The sequence below is a fragment of the Haemaphysalis longicornis genome, unplaced genomic scaffold (genome assembly GCF_048455015.1).
Source record: "Haemaphysalis longicornis isolate Haplotype H1 unplaced genomic scaffold, Haemaphysalis longicornis Haplotype H1 scaffold_13, whole genome shotgun sequence".
Classification (NCBI taxonomy): Eukaryota; Metazoa; Arthropoda; class Arachnida; order Ixodida; family Ixodidae; genus Haemaphysalis; species Haemaphysalis longicornis.
In genome coordinates, this window is record NW_027526233.1 from 98,298,644 (window position 1) to 98,318,143 (window position 19,500).

Consider the following 19,500-nt stretch of genomic DNA (forward strand, 5'->3'; position numbering starts at 1 on the left):
CTTAAGACTGCCTAATTTTTACTAACCTTTGAAAATGAAAACTCGCAATCTTTACGTGGAAATGCCACCCATGTGAAGGATTCATTGAAAAGAGCTTCCCAGGAAGCAAAGAAAATACAACAGATACTTGGTTTGTTGCGAACAAAGCAGTGTGCTTTTCTTGGCATTGCGGCAACTGCTGTAACGTGTTTTTCATTTCAGCCGCTAAAGGGACACCGCGTATCGTCAGTTCGTACGGTGGATTTGGCCCGTCCTGGTTGCGGGCCGCCGGGTCCCTCTGCCCAGCTGTGTAGTACACAGTGTCAGGGACACCTTCCCATCGGAAGCATACACGGGATTTAAGTACCCCGAGTTTTGAAGAGAAATAAATGAAGTTTATTCAAAGTTCTGGCGTGATCATTCATAACAAAATTGTATATCAGTATCAAGGTGACAATAGGAACCTGATAACCGTGACAGTGATGGCAGCGGTATTATATTTTGCAGCAGGTGCTGGTGGCTTTTTGGGACTCATTGGCCAGTTTATTTCTACTTTTGTAAAAAAAAACACCCACACCCATCTCTGACTTTGTAACATTGAGTAATAAAAAACGCTACATACCCGAAAGCCCCCGCAGTCGTGATACACTGGTTATAACAGCAAAAGAAAAAAAGTGAAATACTAAAAAAAATGTGCACACATCGACACACGGGTGTTGATCATAAAGCTAGCCGCAGGAAGTGACAGACAGTTGCAATGGCTTAGAAACATGGCAGGAAGCCTCTGTGAAAGTGGGATATAAGGTGCGAATGCACAAATACTGCCAACATTGGTGGTACTATATACAGGCCAAGTTAACCTCAGAGATGACTTGCACGTTCCATTCTTTCTTTCAAGTACCCACTTCGTCTTAGCAAGAATAAACTGGGGAACAACACACACTTTAGTAACTCTGTGGCAGGTTTACAAACAATTGCAAATGCATAAACAAGGATAATAGCCCAAACATAGCTCTCACTGAAAAGTCAATTAGTAGAATGCAAAAGTAAATATTCAAACATGTTAATTTGCTTTTGTGCAGTTCATAAAAACCCACATAGACACTCACATCCTCACGTGAGCAAAATTTGCACATGCAGATACCCCATACTGCAATAACATAAAGCATGTCACCAGAACAGACCAATCTTCCCATGTCCACAGGGAAACATGTGAACACCACTTTTGCAACGCAAATGGCACACACACTAATTCACCACACAACAACAGGAGCACAGTAATCAGGAGCAGCCCCTGGGAAAAAAAGTGCTGCGGCTGATGGCGTAGGTGAAGTGGATGGGGGAAAAGGCTGGCCAGAGGATACAGCAGTTCTCACAGAACGACTACTTGCTTTATGTAATCCCAAGTATGGAGGGGAGGAAAGTATACCAAAAGCAAAATTCACCAGTAGAACGCATTTGTCCAGGCTTTGAATCGGCAGCTGGGACTGCAAGAGGAATTTGTCCGCACAACTGGAAAGAGATGCAGATGATGAGGGCGGCAGATCACTAAGCAAATCGGAGGAGACATTTTAACCTCTGAAGGGAGAGCACGTGATTATGCAAAGTGGCAGAATCACACCTTTGGGAGCTACCTGGTGAAAACAGAGTTGGTAAGGGTGCAACAGGAAGGCTGGAAATAAGGAGGAAGAGTCGGAGTACTGCTCTGACGGGACCTTTGGTGTTTCAGAGTGCACTTAGAATGCCGTATCATCTGCGGCTGGCAGGTGTCTTGATGGGTCGATGTAGTGCAGACAGGCCGACAGGAAGAAAAATGTGAAGCTGTAGAAGTGCCTAAGAGACAACCTGAAGTGTCTTCAGACTGAAGAGCAGGTGCTACTCTTAGGGAATACCAACAGCCACCCAGAAGACGTTAATGATGCGACAAACAGAAATGGCCAGGAGTTGCTGGACACCATAGAAAATGGTCGTCGTAAACCTCTAACAAAAGTGTGAGAGGTAAGAAACCTCGTCGTCAGGAAAGCAATCATCAGCCATTGACCTCGCAGTGATGTCAGCAGACCTCATGACAAGCTTACGAGAATGACGATTGACAAAATTGAAACCCGAATTCGGCGAAGTAACCGGCTGTGGCTTATATTCGGGAGAAGATGTGGAAGGAGGGTCATTGCTAGTGTTCCGACAACCTGACGGAGCAGTTGGTGGAACAGATTGCTTAACTGCTTCAAGAAAGTCCTGCGGTGGAGTACTCGAAGTAGGCCAAACAGGTGCAGACTTTGAAAAAGACAAAGCAAGGTCAAAACCAACCTACCAAGAATGGTCTGTAGAGCTGGTGGAACCAAAACTTTCCCGTCTGCACTACAGGAGAGGAAGGAAGTACGCCGACAAGATTACATGGCAATACGGGTTTAACAACCTGAGCCAGTTTGCAAGCACCCATGGGACAGCTACAGAGAAAATGGCAGAATCTGACAAGTAAACATGAATTTGTTTGAGAACTCGAAAGGAGTAGGCAGGGGGCACTCCGTAATTTCTGGCAACATGTACAACGCTTACACAAACATGCCAGGTCTAAGCAGCAATATGGCCACCCAGAGATACAGATTCTTTTGCAGAGGTGGACACCACGTAGCCGACGCTGTGTGCTATTGGAGCTGTGATCAACAAAGAACCTGCTTCAGGCAACATGCAGCATGAATGCACTCTGCAGGACCCATGCAGAGACACGCACGTATGGGAAAGGGCAGGCCGGAACGCATAATACAGCAGATTTCGAGGAGCGCCTTGGGTCGGTAAGTGAAACAATCGAAGTGTGTCCTAAACCATATCCTAACTCGCACAGCGACACGTCTAGGCGGCTTTACAGCAATTCTTCTGAAGCGCCTACGTCCAATGCAGTGCCACGCATGTAGAGATAGGTTTCACACCCTGTTGGCGAAGGGGAAGGCATGAAGCCATAGCCGGACGATGTTCATTCACAAGGAAGAGGAACATCCCTTCGGTATGAACGGTCTTATATAGGGCAGGGGAGGACCAGCCAACAGCGCCTACCCAGCCTGATGTACGTCGATGATATTGCCCCAACAGTCACCTCCTGTTCGCACCTGGAGTGACCCTTGCACAGTTGCTCTGAGCATGCAGAACTATAGAAGCTCAGGTTCAGCGCGCAAATGTGTGCAATACTTTGTTAGGACAACACAGGCTCGTTACCAGATGGCGATGTGCTCACAGTACCGGTGAAACCCGTCCCTTTTGCAACAGTGTATCAGTCGGTACTTGGTTGCCGATTTGACAAAGGGACCGGTTACTTGGCTGCACATGAGCAAGGGCTTCGTGGAAAGACTCTGCACAGCCAGAATGTTCTGAGGGCCTCAATCCTCTGGACCTTCAACACGATGGAAATTGTCAGGAGACTTTGAAAGATGGTGCCCGTTCCGATAGAAGACGCTGTCGATTGCCTATGTTGATCCATATCGTGGCATGCGGGCTGCTACAAGCGCCTTTTTTCAGCTCAGCAGTGGTTGGTACAGCTGGCTGTTCTTCCACAGGTTCACCCAGCAGCGCAGCGGCACTTGTTGAGCTCTCATTAGGTAGCACACAGCTCCCAGCCAACACACCATCAGGTGGTGGAGTTCCAGTGATGAGGATGTTACCCACAGCTTCCCGAAGACGTGCCACATAGTCGGCACAGAATGCCAGTAGATGCTTTTGTAACAGAGACACTAACGCCAACAGCCAATGTCACTACCCTTCCAAACACCGACTCCAGTGTTACGTTACAGCTGAGCTATAGTGCAGCACTCAATGACACCTTTTTAGAGTTTTGTAGATTGATAGACTTGAATGAACCGCTAACCTTCAAACAATGGTTACTGCAAGTGGCCATTCTAACAGCAGATCAAGTGCACCTGAAGGTCCTGAAGGGGTAGTAGCATCAGTGTATGCCCCCATAACGTTATTATAGCTAGGTAATGGCTGCACTTCACTGCAGTCACCCTCAAAACTAGAGTGCCAATATATACGCACTGTAGGTGGGTGGCTTCTTGATTGCAACCACAGTGCAGTCCCCAGTTCCGGCCTTGGGCGTGTTCAGCTGCCACCGCGGCTCCCCAGCCATGGTCACCGCCTGGTCTGTACCCGCATTCTCGTTGTAGTGCAGGGCCGCCAGTGTACACCTGTGGCAAATTGTCATGCAAAACAGCATATTGCATGCCAATCAAGTTTCTAAAATTCTTAGTGAAATGTTCGAATTTAGGTTTTCTTTACAATTTCAGAAATTCCGCCACAGATTTCACAATATGTAGTTGTCAAAAAACCTTGGTATCCAGTAGAATCTCAATTACGACTGTGGCTAATATGAATTTCGGGGTGATATAAGTTCAAATTTTCTGCCCAAGTGCATTACACACAAACGGCAAAATCTGGAATCTTAATGTGTGGGTAACAACACAAGTTAGAAATCCTTATATGTAAACTTGGTCCCAGGATTTTTATGATTGAAATCCTCAGGTTGGCAAGTATAAGGTGTGGCAGCACTAAGTAGAAAAATTACGCCCACCTACCCACGCGAGAACCCTAGTGTGATGCGACGCTGAGGGTGGTTCAAGCGCAGCGGAGAGCTACCGTCGACCGAAAGGCTGCCGGAGAGCGGCACACCGGGTATATGCGCAGCGCGCCCGAAGAAGAGGAGACCACGGAGAGAGAGAATACTGCACATGCCCAGCACCACGCGCAGCGCCGCCCACTGGTGGAGTGAGAGCGTGCTGGGCAACACACCCGCACGTGTTGACAGAGAGTGTTCGCTCTCACCTGGCACGCGCCGGCGCCAGTGGACTGCCGCGGCTATGATGCAACACAATCCAACACAATCCACTTTAATCCAATCCAATCAAATCCAAGCCAAGCCAAGCCAAGCCAAGCCAAGCCAACCAAGCCAAGCCAAGCCAATCCAATCGAATCTAATCCAATGCCCCTCGCGAGAGAGTGTTCGCTATCGGAGAGGAGAGGGGTGAGCAGAGGAGAGTGCGGATGCCGACGAAGACGGACGCACGCAGGAAGGACAGGGACGCCGACAAGATATGCTCTCAGCGTCGCATCTAAAAAAAAACTCCCAAGCATTTCCCCGAGGGTGAACATGGTTAAGTGCGAATGCATGGGGTGATGCTATGAGGGGGAGTAAAGTTAAAATCCGTTGGCGTTCGCCCGTGAGCGCGCGCGAGCCGACCCACGGAGGTCTGGCAGTTTATCGTTGCATATATAGGGGGGTACGCCGCGCCGAGCGCGCCGAGCCAGGTGGCTGAGAGAGGAGGCGAGCGCAAGGGGAGAGGGACAGTGGCGCACGGCAGCTGCAGCCGAGCGAGGGGGAGAGGAGAGAGTGTGACGTCACGGTGGAGAGAGAGGCGCGCGGCAGCTGCTGGGGAGAGGAGGCGCGCTGTGACGTCATACCATGACGTCACGGCGCGAGGAGCTTTGCGGGGAGCGGCGCGCACCCGCGCAGCCACGGCGAGGAGGCGGAGCGAGCGCGGTCACGTGGTGAAGTGACGTCACCGCGCCGTTGCTACCGACGCTCCTCTCCGCTCCACGCCGTTGCTAGGGAGAGGAGGACTGCGGACGCCGCCGCCGCCGCCGGCGGTGGAAGGTTTGGAGTCGCTTATAAAGGGCATTCGCACTTAAAAGGCCGATGTATATGCTCGCCAGATATCAGCGTCAACGTGGCGCGAGAAAGCACCGCAAAGCGCCTGCAGCGTCTGGGTTTCTTGTTCGTCTCGTGGTTTGGGGTCATTCTTTTTAGCAGAAAACAATCAATTTCTTTTTAAATTGCGGTAATTGGCGGCCTTGAGACAAATTGCAAGCGATTTCTTTTCTAAAGCGCTCATTCATTCGTGGCTTCATTGGCTCTCATCGGGAAATCGGGGATTTGCGATAACCTTTTCCAAGGTAAAGAAGGAATATCTGGCTACATCGCTTGCAGTGTCAGCATCAAGGGGCTTGTCTGCAAGAACGGTGAGTGACGAGCAAGCGTTATCAGCGCCAGAATTCTGGCCCCGCATTCCATTTCATTCGCGGCTACCGTGGCTAGCGTAGGGGAGCGATAGCTCTTCTTGACCAAAATAAGGGGGCTTTGGGTAGATCGGTTGCAGTACTAGGCATAATTGGGTTCGCCTCCGAGATCTGTGTGTAAGAAGCAAGCGTTATCACTGCCCATATTGCTTACATACGGCCAAAATCACGCCACCCTAAATGAGAATACGCCACCCGATATGAATACATATCGGTCATTACAGCATGGTGTAACTCCTGGAAAATGAGCCTCAAAATAGCAAAGTGCGTCAAAATGACCTTAACACGTAAAAAAACCCCTCAGAATTCACTTACGTGTTAAACAACGCCGCTATAACAACCGTTAACCAGTACAAATACCTTGGACTGATAATCACTTCTAATTTGAGCTGAAAAACGCATATCGAAGGTATTACATCAGCAGCACTACAGCGATTGTGGTTCTTAAAGCATCGCATGAGGCACTGTACCAGCAAAATAAAACTAGTCGCTTACACTCCATTGGTACGCCCATTGTTGTAATATGCTGACGTTGTATGGGATCCTCATACACAAGTAGAAAAACACTTGCTTGAACGAAACCAAAATAAATTTCTTCGGTTTATTTACCACACGTACAGTAGACACGTTTCAGTCACTGAACTCCGTAATAGATCCGGTCTTCCCACATTAGAGTCCCGTAGAAAGCTACATCGCATAAACTTCCTGTACAACATAGTCAATGGACACTCAGGACTCGCTTTAACACGTACATGCATTAAAATACATCACCAAAAACTCGGAACAAACAAGATTAAACCATAGTGATGCCGCTTACATAAGCAAATTCTCGGCGATATTCCTTCTTTCCACGAACGATTTCCGATTGGAATGAACTACCCCGTGAAGTCACTACCATTGCAGCACCCGACGCATTCTTATCAGCTGCCACTGCCTGTTTGTACTAAAAGCTGTCCGGTGACATGCGCAGGTTTTAATTCCTCTTATCGTGCTCTTACACTTCGTGTTGTGAACAAAAGTTGCATTGCATTTCGACACCGCTGTTGTGTTGCTCCTGTAACCCGAGTATACAAGTCCCACGTAAGCCCGTTATGTGGTGATTTTATTTCTGTACCATGAACTATACTGTGTTGCGCGGCTACAAGTATACAAGTTTGTATCACTCCTGCCTGGGCCACCACGAGGTGGCTGGCAGTATGTAATAAATAAAAATAAATAATTAAATAAAACACACCTGACAATATTCAATGGCAAACTAGCTTAGTACATCGAATCCCTGACATCCGCCCCCTGTCTTGGCGTGGTTGAGAGGCTGTGAGTTTGGCTTCTCTTTTTAAGGTCCATGGTTCGAATCTTGGCAATGCCTTGCTGTTTTTTTTTGTGCTGTGGGCGTTTTATAAGCTATTTTTTGCAGGATAAACAAAGGGTGACTGAGTACCTTTGCTTTTAATCTACAACTGATGTTCGGCTATAACCTCAGTAGCAAGGCAGTGCTGAAATTTGTTTTTCTTACGCAGTGAGTACATAACCTCAAGGTAGGGCACCAAGTTGCAAGGAAATAAATGGTCCGAAGTTCGTTTTTGTCTATCCACCTCCCTTATTATGTTGCGATTTGATAGTGATAATTTGAAGTGCATTTTGCAGGATTTCAAAATTGGCCCGCAAGCATTCGTAGCAATAAATAAAATAAGGCAAGTGTATTTTTAGGCCAAATATACGGTCCTGATTACTGAATTTAGGCAATCGAGAATAACTGCTCATAAACGGTCATAAATAACTGTTAAATGATGGCACAGTTCATACAAATGTGTCCCCCAACACACATTGACGCAGCGGCTGACGTGTGACTTCGTCGGTCTTATGCAGTTACTCTCCCTCTCCTGCGGGTTGGCGTGGTGCCACCGAACGATGCCGACACTCGCGCGACGCATGATTTTGTGTCCATGACTTTACTCTGAACCATTGCATTTTTTTTCCATGGTCAGGCAGGTAGGACACTGTGGTGGAAGCTTACATTGCATGCTTGTACATTTACTGTGCCTCCACAGTCCTGCCCACCACAGAAAGCTTAATTTGTTTAACTTGGTTAAGCTGCAGTCAACTTTACCATATAGGTCTGTCTTTCCCACAACTGACTGCCCAGATATTAAAAATGTTATCTGGACGTGCTGGCCGGCTCCACTGTATTACCTATTTACGTGCGTTGCACTTCAGATAGCATGAACAGTCTACATTTATTGTACTTACAGTGCCTCCATTCCAGCTCTGGAGAACGACAATGCTTTCGGCGCAAAGCGATTAATGATCGCATGAGAAGATTCCACTCCAGAAGTCTGAAAATTTGGCGACACTTGGCGGATGTCGTCGAGGAGCCGCTTAGTGCTGACAATGGAACGCAGCTTCTCATGTGCATCTGTCCCTGCAGCAACAAAACGAAATGAAAGATACTTCCACGTATGTAAAATCAAGTTTCAGAAACAATTTTCGATAACTAGACCTTTTCAATAACTAGCCGCAAAGTTGAGCAGACGGCGCTGGTTGCAATGGTATTTGGGACTTATCGCTAGAGTGAACTGTAACACAGAGTGGTTCAAACGCTTACCCCGTTGATACATCAAAAGTGAAGCCAAAAACGGGTAAAAGTCGTTAGGGGCACTGCGATCGCAAGACTTCAGAATTTGGCGCAGTGGTAGGATACTCGCTTTTAGCTTCCAATGATCAAACAATTCCTCCCACTGTCTTGCAGACAAAATTGCCTGGAGCAGCACACCACTTCTAATGTACCGAAAATTCCAATTACAGTCACACCCCGCGATAACAAAATCCCGCGGGTACGAAATTCCCGCGGCAACAAAATATTGCCGCATCCCCGGCGAACGTCCATAGAGGGCCATATATTTTATATGTCACGGCAATGAAAAAATTTTGGAAACTGATCCCGCATTAACAAAATTTGGTGCAAGTTAGGACGGCATTTTATTTACCCATTGGAGGTTAACTGTGTTCAATAAGTGGTCAAATGCATTTTTTGTACTCAAAGTGCGTAAACTTCTGCCACAGCGCGCTTGCATGGCCGCTGTGGTCCATACCCGTGGAGGTAACCTCACAGCGGCACCACCCACACATGGTGACTCAATTTGCGGCTTTGGCTTGGGCTACGCTCGCCCACTACCGCTGAACAGTGCGCGTGCGTTTGTTGTTTGTGTGCGGCGAGTGGCATGTTGGCTCTCAGTAAGATGCCTTCGCCAGCCCAAAAGTTGAGGTTTGTATCGCTACGACATAAAGCAGCCATCCTTGCCCAAGTCAGTGGCCAAAGTGGAGGAAGGTAGTATAAAGGGAGGATAGTGCCGACGAGTTTCGAAAAGCATTTCGAAAAGCAAAGATCCCACCAGTTCTCAACGGCACAAGTGTGCAAGAGAAAACAGGGACGGATGTGGCTTTTCTGGACGTCAACAAAGCGGGGGTCACTTAGTTTTCTAAACAATACTGGTGTAACGAGGTGCCACTCTGTCCAGCAAAGTTCGTAAACAGAAGAAGCTGGGCTTCGCTTGCATGATCGGGTATACTCGGTGCCGAGTGCCAGGGCAAAAAACGTGCAGAGAAGGTGAACCCATGGAATGTTTTGGATGCGTTTGACACAATCTCGTGTTTCTTGGGCGCGGACGACGACTAGCAATGAACTACTTGCACAGTGAGAGCTGAACTGTGACGTTGGCTGCAAGGTAAGGCTCACGAAGTAATAAAACCGACTTTACGAAATACATTTTTCGTTTGTGGCCAATTTTCCGGTCGTTTGTTTTATTGTCGCATCAACGAAATTCCCACAAAAGCAAATTTTTGGGTATTTCCCGGCGGTTTTGTTATTGCGTGGTCCGACTGTACACGATTCGTCAGCAGTCTTGAGACCCATACTTTCGCATCGCTCCCTATATTTTTACAATGCCAAACGCATCAGCCCGGACCTTTTCCTATTCAGGCCACTCTCCCCTAATCGATAGACTTCCCACCGCTTTAGTCACGTGACCGGTTCATTTTGGGTCGACGCGTTGTGGAACGCTGCAACGTTGGCAAAATGTGCTCCGATGCGGCTCTGAGTTTTTCAACGCTAGTGCAAGTGTCATCAACCTGGCAATCTCAAACACTGGTTGCCTTGGCAACCAGGCACAAGCCTTTCTTGAATTCAGACACGGTTGGGTGATCCCGGTTCAGATCAGGGCCCCACCTTGCGACATGTGGGCACTGCAGGTGAATCACACTCGCACTGGGAAGCACGCAATGCGTTTGACATTGTAAGATAAAGGAGGCAATGCTTATTGCTTATGGCTTTCTGTTTCTAAAAACAAACACTCGTTGCTCATGTGCACGGAGGAATAGTGTATGGGCAAAGTCATGAAATGGAATTGGAACAAAAACAAACCTGGGTAAATCCACTTGCGTGGCTGGAGTTGTCCGTGCTGGCAGGTGCGGATCCGCTCGGTGTGCCCGTCATGAATGTCCTGCACATGATTGAGCATGGACAGCCACACAGCAAAGTCCAGCTCGCCATCACCTGCACCCACCACTATGGCATGGTACATCTGCAACATAATGGAGTGCGACCACAAGGCTATAGTTTCACAGCCCCAGACTTTTGCAGCTCCCGCAAGCTTCTTTTTTAGCCCTGGAAAACAGAAAAAAATGTGGTTGTTTCCTCTTCCAGAGGAACCGGTAAAACATGAAAGTGAAATGTGCATTTACAGGACCAGCTGAATGTTCATTGTGCATCAATATGAACTTGCACGTCGCTATTTGTATTTCGTGAGAATGGCACCGTTAGACGCGCCGGAGCGTTGCGTAAATCCGACTGAAACCACAGGCGCTCGCAAACCGTCCTTGCGAAGGAAAACAAACGGGTTACAGCGAATCGTTTGTTGAACACACGGTCGGCTGCAGTGAAAGGGGCAAAGAAGCAGCAGACTCGGCGACGAGCGCGACATGCGCAAGTCTGCTTCTCCGCCGCTTACACTGCGCGTCCCCCGTACACGTAGGTGCTGGCATCCAGGCACCAACTCTCGGCGGTCATTAGTGTCATGATGCAGCAACCATGGTCTCCGCGATCTGCTGCCGGCCTTGCGCTGGCACGCCGCCGGCAGCAGATTGCAGAGGCCACGCAGCACCCTCTGAAAGGAAGGCTATCAGGCGCGTTTGTCGTCCCATTCACGTGTCTGTTCGTAGCGCAGTCGGAGGAGCACCGCGTACCTCCCGTTACGGCCTGAGAGTCGTGGGATCGAAAGCGGGATCCGCCGCATCAATGGCACTTTTTCTGGAGATGTCACTACCGTGACGTATATCACGTCACCAAAATCTTTGTGTAGCCGGGCATAAAACACTTTCGTGTTAAAATTCATGTTTCGGGTTTTCATGTTTGGGATGGTGCTTCATTTCCTAAAATTTTAACCTGCTTTATTCCTAGCTGGCCTTTTGCAGAGCAAAGATGCTGACCAAGAACTAGGCATGAATTCTGCTTAGATAAGCAGCCTTTTCTCTGTTGAGAGAAAAAAATGAAAGCTGTTACTAAAGGCTGCCCAACCGCCGTACCAGCCTACACAATTTTAAAACACAAGAACACCTGTGAAACCTACCTTTGGCGACGTGCAATGCGTCGAAAAGATGGTCAACATCAGGCTGCTCCGTCCGGAAATACTTTCGTACTTGGGGATGCCGATCAGTCAAAATCTCAGTGACACGAACACCATGGTCAGTGAGTTCTTTCAGAGCCGTCTTGAGGCCCTCAAGCTCCATGTGGTTGCTTGATGGCACCTCCGTACTCTGTGGATTGTTATCAATGTAACACACGAAGGCAAGACAGGCACAACACTAACATATTGTCACACACCCCCACCCTCCCAAAGAAGCACTCATCTCTTATTTTTTGCCATTCAAAAGGAAATAAGAACATTCTCTTAGACATTGGCACCTCAAATGTTATTGGTCACTGCCAACCTGCAATAAACAGTGACAGGCAGAAAAGGTTGCGCCTTATCTATCACGAAGCCCATTTTTTTCTATTGCTTCTAAAGTGCCCAACGCAAGGGCTACAGCTTGTATTGTGCGTTACATAGAGCTCTCAAACTGCGAAACGTTATTGCGAGAGAAGTATTTTCACATATTCCACTATATGTTTTAAATGTCCAAATGTTTCAAAACATTTTTAAGCCTGCTTTTCGAGAGCAGGCATGAATCGAGAGCATCTTTCTACACAGGATGTACTCCTTCACATTATAGAAGAAGTGATCCTGAGCGCATCACGCAAACAAACAAGAGGAATTCTTACCCTCTATCTCAATGACGTTAGCCACCAAACCATACAAGACAATCTCAGCTCGACCGACGGCGGTATTAAAGGGACACTGAAGTTATTTGTAAACATTGCGGGATTAGTAGCACCAATTGTAGTCCGGAGTCTATAGGCCATGTTTCGACCACTCTGAGCGCGTTTACGCGAATTTATTTATTAGAAAAATTAATTCGAAAATGCTATCCTCCTCCCTGCACCGTCGTCCATTTTCTGTGGCGTTTTTGTGTGACGTCAGGAGGAGATGAGCTGGCAATTCTCTGCGCTACTGCACGGCTCGCCCACCTTCCGACCGAGTCAGTCGCCCAGCGTTTAGTTTGCCGGCCGCCGACGGGTCGCTGTATTTCGTTCGCTCATTTGAAACTAAGCCACAACACGTTTATGAATGGAAGAATGTACCTTTGTTTACATAGTTTGTACACTGTATCAATCTCCGAGTCCGGGTCGCTCCACAGAAGCGCTGCACAAGTGCACATGCGACGCTTCGTTGACTTTAAGCTAGTAGGAAATTGTAAAGCCAATTGAAGGCGGGAGAAGAGTCAGCGAAGTCACTATAGGTGCCAAGGAAATAAAATCAACTGAAATTTTTCCGTACAGCGGAAAACTAGGGCGCAGGAAGCATTTTTTTGCGCTGGGTGAACAAGCCCAGCGGTCAGCAGCAGGACCACATATCTGGGATCAATTTTCTGTGTAAGAAATGCAATTGCTAGACGTGAGATATTGTGGAAGTTTGGGGGATGCTTACTGCATGAGCGCTATACAACAAATATTCAGCGAAAGTACTTGAAATGCTAAACTAAATAAAAGTGTTAAACTGATGTACATTGTATACCTTACATATCCAACCTCGACAGGGCTGGCTCCTGGCCGACTGGTCAAAAGCGCTAGGATTATTGTTTTGCAAGTCGCAAGTTCGAATCTCCGAAGGTACAAGCTCTATTTTTGCAAGTTGATTTTTTCGTTTGCGGTCGATGTTTTCTACACTGAGTTCACCATTTTTCGGCCGTAACGTTCACTGCTCCACAAGCGAGTTCGCACAACGCGCGCAGACGGACACTGACAAGGTGGTGAGTTCTCGCTGGAGTCCTGGTGCCACAAGCAGTGAGTGCTTGCGGGCAGCGGGCCCAGGCCTGAATCAGAACACCCTTGGCCTGGTGCGAACACGATCATTACGATACGGCATGAGTGACGCAAGCTCCGAATATGCGGGGAAATCACACTGCATTTGAACGTCTGTGGTGACGCGGAGGGCGTTCATCCACTGCGTAGGCCTCGGCTAGTGGTCTCTATGATTCCAAGCGGCCCTAGGAGGCTTATCTTAGGCGTTTTACAGCAGACAACATGGCAGAAGCGCGTTACGACGATTACTGAGATATCGAGAATGCCCATCGAACGATGCCGTCGGATGTCAAGCAAGTTGTTTCACAGAACCGAAACCGAAACTAGTTTGAATGCAAACCTTGAACATCGTCCAATCACGGTGCCACCTCCTCCTGACGTCGCAACATTTAGTTGGTGCGGCCGCCACACACCGCGCATGATAGTTTCTGTTCTTTCCCGCTTTATAAAATAATTAACGACTTATCAACCGGATAAACGATGAAATGTGTGGTAATTTGAGCCAGTCTACGCAGTGCAAGCAAAAGCGGGAGCGTGAAAAAATCTCATCAGTGTCCGTTTAAGACCTGGACTTCGGACTTTTAGGTTCTCACGGACGGAATAGCCACAACTGCCCTTGAGCCTTTTGCAAGTGACAAGATCCGCTTACCGAACAAAGGAACACCAGGAGATGTGGTTTTCTCCTCGTTGCTTTTCAATAAAGGTATGATCCCAGGCAGTACAGGACTGTTCGGCCTAAAACAGGCCGGTGTACTTTGGCCGGTGATTTTCTGTACGGCCGTTTTCCGGCAGCAATGTTCGGCCCATGTCCAAATGTGGGCCTTTTGGCCGTATACGGCCGTACTCCCATGGCTGTCCAACGGCCAGTGTCCGTCGGCCAGTCGACCGGCTTCCGGTCATACGGCCAGATTCCAGCAGTAGGGCTCCGGCCATTCCGAAGCCACCCGTGTACGGCCGAACTACGGCCGCCGGAGGACAGCCGAGATGCGGTCGCCGGACTCCAGCCGGACTAAAGCTACCGGAAATACAGCCGTGCTACGGGCATTGGAGTTCAGCCACAGTACGTTAACTGTACTGAGGCCAGTCACTGCATGTCGCGCAAGCAGATGACTCATTCGCGCAGTGCAGAAGCAGCACAAACCCAGCATTTTGGGTCCAATGCAGCCACATCAAAGTGAGCTCGCGCGCAACCACCAGCCGTCAAGCTTTCAGCGCAGCCTTGCTTAATTACCAGCCTCAGTTGACAGCAAAATTCATTTATTAAACAGTGCTCACAAATTGTCGTTCCTTTAATTGCTGTGCCTCTTTTACTTCCGAACACAGAAAATATTCAGTTCTTTGTAGAACTTGAATAGATGTATTGTCCAATATGCAGTTCTTTGTAGAGCTTGAATAGATGTATTGTCCAGGTCCTGATATCCTCTGTGGGGCGGCTTACCTGTAATAAACGAGGAAAGAGGAGAGGGAGGCGGAGGGCGCAAACTTTAGTGGGTTGAATTTCAGAGAGATAAATTGCGCCGCTTTTAGCCAATTTCTTTTAGGACAATATTCCGGAACAATTTCTTGCTATGACTACATAAACTATTTTTATAACAGTTGCGTGACCAATTTTGATGTATATAAAACCGGCATGAATGCCTTTACGAAGCGTTTTGGTACTAAACAAAACACTCAGGAGCATTTAATATAACTCCTTCAAAAAAAAGCATGTCCAGTTTTTGCCCATTTTTCTTGCAAAGACATTTTCTACTCGATCAAATTTTACGATGATCTTGCGCACGGCTGATCCTAAGAAGGAGCGAACAGGTACTTTCATTTTCAATCTATTTTAATGTTGTTTTCATGAGTATACATCCACACCACTTAAAAGTCCAAAAGAATTTAATTTTCTTCTAATTTCATACTACGTTCAAAAAATTCTAGACGCGTTGCGAATGACGCCCTGCTTCAGGTGGCTGCAGTTGTATCCTTCTGTGTTCACGCAAGAGAAGGCGTAAAATTATAGTTACATAATTTGTTTCAAACCAATAACATAGCAATGGTTACATGCATACAGGAAACCTTGCATACTGCAACGAATAGGGCAATAAATATTTTATTAGTCAAGGTTGAATGCGTAGGGTTCTGAAACCGTCGGAGGCAAACTTGTGCCTCTGGAAGTTTATTTATTTATTTATGTAATTATTTATTTTTATTCACTTATTTATTCATTGCTTTATTTATTTATTTATTTATTTATTTATTTGATGCCTGCTTGCCTTTGCATGCATTACAGAAGGGTAATACATAACACTAAGCATTAAATATGTGAAAAAATAACAAAATAATTCTACAAAGCGCGCTGAAAATCGTCAATATAAACAGTTAATGCAATCATACGTGGAAGATAATTACACTGCAGTATTGATGTAAAATAAAATGAATCGCGCAAGGCGTCAGCTTTACAGGAAAGTTAAAAATTTGCTTTAAGCTAGCGGTCCCACTTTGCGATATGTAGAATGGCGCTTGGACATACTTCTCCCCTTCTACTCCAGTTTTCGAATGATAGACATTACGAAAAAAGTTCGACCTGTGGTTTCGTCTGTGATATTTCACGTCCTGCCATTTCAGTTTACATTCTCTCATGCTAAGTTGAGCGTGCAAATTTTCTAATACGAATTGCACTGACATATTCTGTATGTTTTCGAGCGTATCAACCAGCTCTTTTGTGTAGGGATCCACGAAAACACATGCGTACTCCAAGACTGAGCGCACATGAGTGAAATAATACGGTTGTTCTTTTCAGTTAGATGGAGGTTTACTGAAATATCGTCTCAGAAAGCCAAAAACATATGCAGCCGTAACTTTTACGTTGTGAACCTGCCTATGTAACCTCTAACCACTCCCTAAATAAACTCTTAGGTATTTATATTCCTCGGCCGTTGTCACAGTAGCATAATTTACGGTATACGTATTCAATTGGAATGAAGGTTTTCTTGTAAAGGTGCCGCTAACACACTGTTTAACATCCAAAAACTTTTCCGAATCAGCACACCGGGATGTTATTAAATTCGAATAAAGCTGCAGGTATACGGAATCACGTTCATTCCCTATAGTCCGGTAAACTACACAGAACTTTTGAACAAAGCTATAGGGCCAATAGTAATAACAATGCAAAAACAGATTCATTCAGTTCATAGGATGAAATGTACTACGCAGAAGGTGATATGGAACACCATCATTTGCTTTTTTGCAGTCCAAGAATATACAGTCAACAACTTTAAGCTTATCTATTGCAAGAGCCAAATTGTGCGTGAACTCAACAATCTGTGTTGAGCAAGAAAATCCTGACAAAATCCGTGTTTGCTAGGATGCTGGCGATTATGTTTAACCAAATGAGTCATATCCCAAGAGTAGCTAAGCTCACCTTCAAACATCGGAACTAAATTAACAGCTAGGCTTCGTCAGTGACAAGGCTCTGTTGTTATCGCAAATTTAAAATATTATTTTTTCTAAATAGGCAGTCGTAAAATCCCATGAAGTAACATAGTGCAGTGCATGAATTTGATCCTACCAATGCACGAGCAAGTCTCTTCTACGTTTATTACCAACAACATAGTGCAACATTGCTTGTCGCAGTTTAATTGTAAGCAGAATAACTTGCGCTTTTGCTCGCACTTGCCTTTCTTTGGTGGGGTGTCCTTGACATGGTGGCGGTTTAGCTCCTGCGTGGCGGCCGCTTGCTCGACGCCCTTGAAGGCCAGTTATTTTGGTGAACCATCTCCATCTCGGATCGGACATCTCTGCCTTGTCGATGTCTCCAATGCTGTCCATTTCTTGAGGGGGCGAGTAGCCTCGAGTTGGTGCGTCGACGAAGCCGGCGGCAGAGGCGTGGTAGCGGCGATGACTGGCGAGGCTTAGGTCACCCGTCAGTGTGGCACAGTCTTTTTGTGGCAATAAATGGCATTTCGATGGCCTAAAAGGTTCCCTGCTAATGTCCAGTGAGTCCTTGCACCTTGCCCGTTCACCGACAACACTCATTACTGTTTGACCAACGATGTTCGTTCATTTAAAACGTAGAAACACGTAGCGGATGAAAAACGCGTCCCCGTCGCTCGGCTCCCTAACGGCTTTTTCTCCCCCCAGGAAAAAACCGGTCGGTCTCCTTCCAAACACGTCTGTGCATGAATTCTCGGCGCCCAGGCGCGTGCCGTTGTTCGGCTGTATGCCGTTTGCCGAAAAAATGACGTATAACCAGATACCTTACGTAGGCCGATCTCCTCTTGAACACTGGTTGCCAAATATTCTGTGGCCATTCGCTTGCCGTAATGCTGTAAGCTAACCGAATGAAAAACGTATATTCTGAGGCCGTACTGAGGCCGGTATTCTTCATAACACTGGTTGCCCGGAAAAAACGAATATTCTACCGCCGGACGCGCGGTTCACCGTTGAAACAACGAATGCACGGCAGCCGCGCTCCGGCCGGTCTCCTTTCGAGCACCAACTGCCGCAAGAATACGCATATTCTGTGGCCGGTCGCTTGCCGTAATTCGGAAGGTTACCGCTTCCCGAAGAAAAAACGGATGCCCTGAGGCCATACTTCGGACGTTCTCTTTCTCTACATCGGCAGCCGTAAGAGAACTGAATATCTGGCAGCCGGTTAGCTGCCGTTGTGCGTCCGGACACGGGCGGACGGAAAAATACCGAAGCGCTGGTTGCCGAATGTTGGCCGTTCAACGCATGATCAGTGGCTGCCAGAACCTGTATGCTGGCCGGACATGCCAGAAAGCGGCCATAGACGGGCCGGTCTTGGGGCATACTTTCTGTGCCGCCTGGGATGGCTCTGCCGACAAGACTCGACAAACTCCAAAACGTCCACCATACACTTTACACAAATGACAGTACAATTCGTGGCGCGCAAGGTTCTGACAGAGCCATTCAGGACGACCTGCCACCGGCCATTGATATAGTGAACGAATATATAAATGCCTTGGGCCTGGTCTACTCACGCGAAAAGTGGGAGCTCCTAATAATTAACGAGGAAGGGTGCGGCAGTGAGCAACCCGATATACGACTACACCCACCCACGGAGCTGATTCCTTGCATTGACCACATTCCCATCCTTGGCCTAAACATAGAAAAAGACCTCCGCAGAAAAGGCACCTTGCATAGACTCAAACGAGCCTCTGCTCAGATTATGGGTAGGATTGGTATGCAGGAAGCTGACTCCCTTAGTGTAGTCCAAGTGTTCGTCATCAGCAGAATCGTCTATGTAGCACCCTAGTTGCGCTGTGCAAAAAAAACCTGAAGACAAATAAGGAAGGCTTGCAAGCTTACCACCCAATAGTTGTACCGACAGCGTAATTGGCTTGGGCCTATACAACAGAGCTTATGGATGCAGAGCTTATAGAAGCACATCTCGCCAACAAACTAGACTGGTTAGTGCTGGCGCCCAGCATTAGGAGAACCCTTTCCCGGCTCGGCTACCCAATTCACAGCTAATATCATAAGACGACGCGTGTCCAGGAAGACACAAGACCAAAAATCACAGTAGCTCCGACGCCCAGGGATGTGACCCAGAAAGCCACGCACTACAAGCAAAACGCCTCGATGAACTGTATGCGAAAAAATGCAACACAATTTACACGAACGCCAGCAGTTACCCGGGTGTCCAAACTATGGTGGCGAGTGCAATCAACAGTGACCTCACAAAACTTGCATCTGCGACAATCAAAGCATTATTCCTATCGAATAAAAGGAAGCGGCCATCGCCTCGGCCATTGTTAACGCGTTTGAGAATCAGCAAAGCATAACACTAATAAAAGAGTCACAAGCTACTCGCCGTAATTTTTGTATAGTGCGTATCTGAAATACATCTTGTAGAATACTCACAAAAAAGCCAAGTTTCCTTATACCGCCCATGCGCCTTGTATGGACGCTGGGACACAACGGGTTAGCCTCACACAGCACGCATATGCTGTTGTTCGAGTGTATGCCAACCAAGCGCCGCATCACCCAGACCAAGAGGT